At 44.3% G+C, this 6,199-nt stretch overlaps 1 protein-coding gene across 1 annotated transcript in view; it reads right to left on the reverse strand.

The window, feature by feature from the left end:
- MDGA2 (MAM domain containing glycosylphosphatidylinositol anchor 2) overlaps positions 1–6,199 on the reverse strand; it is a 939,200-nt gene that overhangs the window by 667,338 nt on the left and 265,663 nt on the right. The window lies entirely within an intron of this gene.

The raw sequence follows: 6,199 nt of genomic DNA on the forward strand, positions 1-6,199 counted from the left end.
AAAAAAAAAAGACGAGAGGATATGGGAAGGGAGAGGACTGGAGAAGAGTTATCTAAATTTATATCAACATTTTCTTCTTGGTGATGTCATAACACATACACTAAATTTACACACACACACACACACACACACCCATACCCTGGGAATCGAATCAGTGACCTTTAGGTGCCTGGGATGATGCACAACCAACTGAGCAACCCTGGCCATGCCACACTAAATTTTAAAGCAGATGAAAAGGTAAACATTTAACCAGATGGGTTCAATTACATGTAAAACTCTGAACATCATAGCAAGAATAGTTTTTTTCACGGCCATTTGTTTGAAGCCTTAGATATCATAGGCTTTGAGAGGTTAAAAGGGCCCTTACTTTTAATATCAGGTGCTAATTTTATAAAAACTTCCATTTTTCTTTGATGTGAAATATATATTTAATTAATTATTTTTTAAAATGAAATATGTGTGGCGCTCCCTTTCTGGAGACCATTTTGGTTACTGTTGTTTTATATGCACCTATGTGCAAAGGAAACATATCAATTAAATAAATAAAACCTAATTGAGGAATGCAGTGAAGCAAACAGATTGCAGAGCTGAGAACAAGATAGAAAGATCCTTTGTTCTTTCCAGAGAACTCGCATTATATCAAAACATTACATTACACCCAGATAGCCAATAACCCCTAGTGCAATCAGAACACCTATATTCTGTATTAGTATTATGCTACAGGTCTGGAGAACTTTATTCTTAAAATCTGTATTCTTGTGTTTCTGTAATATTTACATTCCCAAATTCTGTTATTCAAAGGGATTAGAGGATTAAAACCTGAGTCTTCTGAGGCATTTTAAATTAGGTTAAAGAGTCAGAAAATAAATCAAAACTGCAAACTGTGTGGAAGAATTCTGCCTTCTCTGGCTGGCTTAAAAGATAGTCAAATAAAGGAAACAACTTTGAACACTATGACTTGTGTTTCAGAAAAAGATGGACAGCATATTTCATTAACTTTTATCCATTACTATGTGGCCAAGCTGCAAAGTAAGAAAACAAAACCACACTGGGCAGCAAATTCTTTGTTTGTATCTTTTTTTTTTAAGGATGGAATGTGTATAATCATATCGTATTGATATTTACAGAAAATATCTATTTTATATAATTGCATAGAAGTACAGCGGTAAGTAGTACCCCTGAACTACTAGTGGATATCAAATATATACTAACTGAAGTTTGTGAGGAAAAATGCCAGATTTTAAGAGAAGCCACTCTCTGACAATGGCTAAAACTGTTTAGTTATTAACTGGCAAATCTAAATAGAATTAGACAATGCTCTAATTGCAATAACCAGATTATGTTTCCTAAAGGTCCTAAATTTTTTAAAAATTTAATTGTACATTTTGTTTTGTTTTGTGTTTGCTTTGGTGTTAAATTTTCTGCTAATTGTATTCATTTCTAAATTTATTTTTTTCAAAGTTGAAGAAATCATGTAATTGACAATTTTGAAGGTATGATGACTCTAATAAAGTATTTTATAACTTTTACATTACCCTTTATAGTTGTAGTGTCGCTAAGCAGAATATTCATCTCTTTATGAAACCTAGAAGTTGCCGTCCATAAGCTATGGCACAGATGTTCACCCTCTCTTTTCTTTACCGAATTGCCAGACTTGCATTTTCTGATTTTTATCTCTAAACTTGTAAATTTTCTACTCTGTCCCTCAGGAAAGCGTTTTCAGCATTTTGAAAAAGAATAAAGCACATACTTGAGTTTATTCATGAGCAAAATTTCTACAGATAAAAAGGAAATATGAGCACTGACCTTCCAATTAGTTTAAAGCCTGGGGTTTTTGTTGGTTTGGATTAGCAAGGCAAATGACCTGTTCTGTTTCCCAGTCATCCCCACCTCCCTTCTCCAGACTCCAATTTAAAAAAGTAATATGATTTAACAAAACATGTCTCCCAAGAATGAGAGAACTGCTGGGATATTTCTGAAGTTCATTTTGACTTTCACATGATAACCTCTATTATATACATACTAGAGGCCCAGTGCACAGAATTGGTGCACTGGGGTAGTGGGGGGGGGGTCTCTAAGCTCGGCCTGCACCATCTAACACTCCAGGACCCCTTGCTCTGTACTGCCCACCTGCTCACTGCTCCTTACTGCTTGGCTCGCTACTCCTTGGTGCTGACCCGGAGGTGCGGAAGGTTCCCGCCACTGCCGCGATGCTTGACTCTGATTGGGCAATGCTCCCCCTGTGGGAGTGCACTGACCACCAGAGGACAGCTCCTGCGTCTGCCCCCTGGTGGTCAGGGCCCATCATAGTGACTGGTCGTTCTGGTCATTCTGCCATAACAGTCACTTAGGCTTTTATTACTATAGACTAAAGGCCCGGTGCACAAAAATTTGTGCACTGGGCGGGGCGGGGGGGGGGGGGAACCCTCGGCCACTTGTGCCCTTTCACAGTCTGGGACCCCTCGGGAGATAATGACCTGCTGGCTTAGGCCCGCTCCCGGGTGGCAGAGGGAAGGCCCAATCCCTAGGTGCAGGGCCAACTGGGAAGTTGGGGCGCCACACCCTGTCATGCACAGAGCAGGATGGATCGGAGGTTGCAATGCCACCCCCAGTTACACTCAAGGTAGGGCCGATTGGGGGGTTGGGGCACCGCCCCCTGGCACACTCAAGGCAGGGTCAATGGGGAGGTTGCAGGGCCACCCCCTGTCCTACTCCAGGTGGCAGAGGGCAGGCCTAATCCCTAGGTGCAGCCCCTGGTCGGGCTCAGAGCAGGGCTGATCGGGGAGTTGGGGCGCCACCCCCTGTCATGCACAGAGCAGGGCGGATCGGGAGGTTGTGATGCCACCCGCAGTCACACTCAGGGTAGGGCCGATTTGGGGGTTGGGGCACCGGCCCGTCACACTCAAGGCAGGGTCGATGGGGAGGTTGCAGCGCCACCCCGTTACGCACAGAGCAGGGCCAATCCGGGGGTTGGGGCAGCTCCCCTTTTTCACACACAGAGCAGAGCCCATCAGGGGGTTGGGGAGCTCCCCCCTGTCATGCACAGAGCATGGCCCATCAGGGGTTTGGGGAGCTCCCCCCCTCACACTCAGGGCAAGGCCGATGGGAAGGTTGTGGCTCTACCCCGTCACAGAGCAGGGCCCATGGGGGGGTTGTGGCCCCGCCCCCGTCACCCACAGAGCCTCAGGGCAATCAGGGGGTTTGGGCGCCTTTCCCTGTCACGAACAGAGCAGGGCAGATGGGAGGTTGTGGCCCCACCCCCTTGTCACACACAGAGCTGCAGGGCAATCAGGGGGGTTCCTGGTACACAGGTGGGGGCTGGCTGGTTTGCCCTGAAGGGTGTCCTGGATCAGGGTGGGTCCCCACTGGGGTGCCTGGCCAGTCTGGGTGAGGGGCTGAGGGCCGTTTTCAGGCTGGTGGGCGACTGAAGCTCCCAACCTCTCCTTTTTTTCTTTTTATTCTGGGATTTATTTACCGTCTGTGGTTGTCACTGCAACTGAGAGACGGCTTTAGCTCTGAGGCTCGGCTCCAGCTCTGAGACCTTGGCTGCTGATCTGGGTTTGTTTGGATTCTATAATTGAAACACTGTTTCAGCTCCAGCTCCAAGCCCCGCTGGCTGAAAGTAGGTTTCTAGGGATTGTTTAGCTTCTATTCAACATTACTGAACATTGCAACATTGTTTCTTTGAGTGCAAGCTCAGAGGCTGGCAGCGGCAGGCAGGGAACTTTGGCTTCCTCTGTCACTGGACCAAGCAAGCCTCCTGTTCGCTTCAAGCTTCCCGGCTGCCGGCTGCCATCTTGGTTCACAGTTAATTTGCATATCGCCCTGATTAGCCAATGGGAAGCGTGTCAGAGGTATGGTTAATTACTATGTTTCTCTTTTATTATATAGGATTTTTTCCATCTGTCTCTGTCTCTATTGCTTTCATATTGCTAGGTATTCATTCAGCTGGTCACAACACAAAATTAACACACACACACACACACACACACACACACACACACACACTTGGCTAAACTTTTACATAAAAAATAAGTTTGATTTGTTTTCCAAGATCCACCAACATGAAAGCCACAGTGCACATCTATTCTGTATGTAGGTTATTTATAGGACTGTGTTTGAATAGATGTGAGAAAAAGACCAAGAAGGTAGAAACAGCATCAGCACATTCAACACAGTAGCTGTGTTTCCATCCCTTGTATATTTTTGTGGTGTGTTAAAAATCCCTGTGATCCTTAGGCCATCCTTTCATTGCCTGTGAAATCCATTGTTTTAAGCAATGAATATAAAAATGTGGATGGGAACACTGAGAATACATACTACCTTCTTTAACTTCACAGATATCGTATAGATTTAGTAAAACCATTTGACTAAAGCATACATCATACATTAATTTTGCAACTGAAAAGTCAATTGATAAGTTCTGATCTCAAAACACAGTTTCATAAACCTATAAATATTCTCAGTTTTATAAAATGTATTGTGTGTAGTCTATTTTTGAACAAATTAAAGGGTAACAATGGTAGTACCAGTGGCATAAAACATCTACAACCAACAAATCATTTTCAAGACAGCCTGTTTCTGAGTATTATTATGACAGTTGAACTTTGGTCAAATTTTAAAATATCACAAAAAACTGGAGTCCTTTAGCAAGAATACCAAAGGTCATCTATTTAATAATTAATAGGTTGTTATTAAATGATTATTTCCAAAGGTCTCATTTATTTTGCCAGCAAAGTGGCTTTTTACTGTCATGATTCCTCTTCAGATGTGAAAGGCTTTTTATTTTTTTTAATCCTTTAAGAGATATTTTACCTTATGGTGTTTTTTATTTAGCAAAAGTACAATATTAATTTGAGAATAATAATCATGGGTATGTACACCAATATCAGATATGCCCACCACAATTCTCAAACACACGGAAAATTTTAGCAGTCCCTGATAACTATTTGATTGACCATATCTCAGGCTATGTTGTGTAAGGCTTCAACACATTCCTGAATTAGCACATGCATTTGTTCTCTGGGCAACTAGATGAGCTAGTTAAAGAGCAGAGAATGCTCTGTCTGCTTTGAATAACAAAAAGATAATTTCATTTTTGTCAGTGTGCTTACAATTCAAGTCTACAGCTTTACTCCATTTTCATGGAATATCAATGTAAATGGCAGCACCAGCCCCACAACACTTCAATTCCCTGGTGTCCTCAATCAGAATTTCTAATTTTGTCTAGTGAATAACTCCAAATGTCTCTTCAGTCCTGAGTTAGGTTTTATAAAGCTTTAGGGAATTAAGATTAACACATCAGGTTCCTTACTTCAAAACTGATAATAGTCAAGTTTTTTATTTTATAACTAGAGGTCCGGTACACAAAATTCATGCACTCCGGGGGAGGGGGGGAGTCCCTAAGCATGGCCTGTACCCTCTTGCAGTCTGGAAGCCCTTGGGGGATGTCCGACTGATGGCTTAGAGTGAGCCTAAGCCGGCATTCGGACATCCTTAGCACTGCCACTGAAGTGGGAGAGGCTCCCGCCACTGCAGCTGCGCTCACCAGCCATCAGCCTGGCTTCTGGCTGAGTGATGCTCCCACTGTGGGAGCTACGCTGACCACCAGCGGGCAGCTCCTGCATTGAGCGTCTTCCCCCTGGTGATCAGTGTGCATCATAGCAACCGGTCATTCTACCGTCTGGCCGAAACCACCTCTCCAACATCCTCCAATGAGTCCCAGATTGTGAGAGGGCACAGGCCAGGCCGAGGGAATCCACTGGTGCATGATGGGGGCCAGGAAGGGATGCAGGAGGTTGGCCAGCTGGGGAGGGACTATGGGAAGGTTACAGGGCATGTCAAGCCCATCTCACTCAGTCCCAATCGGCCAGAGCCCAGCAGCAAGCTAACCTACTGGTAGTCAGTGAACATCATAGTGACTGGTTAACTGGTCAACTGTCTGCCTCCTGATGGTTAGTGTACGTCATAGCAAGTGATTGAGTAGCCTTAGCATATCATTAGCATATTACGCTTTGATTGGTTGAATGGCTGATTGGATGACCGGAAGTTAGCATATTAGGCTTTTATTATATAGGACTCAAGTCCTGGTGCACAAAAATCTGTGCACTCGGAGGGGAAGGGGGGTCGCTCAGCCCGGCCTGTGCCCTCTCGCAGTCTGGGACCCCTCAGGGGATGACCACCTGCTGGCTTAGGCATG

The sequence above is a fragment of the Myotis davidii genome, unplaced genomic scaffold, assembly GCF_000327345.1.
Source record: "Myotis davidii unplaced genomic scaffold, ASM32734v1 scaffold1032, whole genome shotgun sequence".
NCBI lineage: Eukaryota > Metazoa > Chordata > Mammalia > Chiroptera > Vespertilionidae > Myotis > Myotis davidii.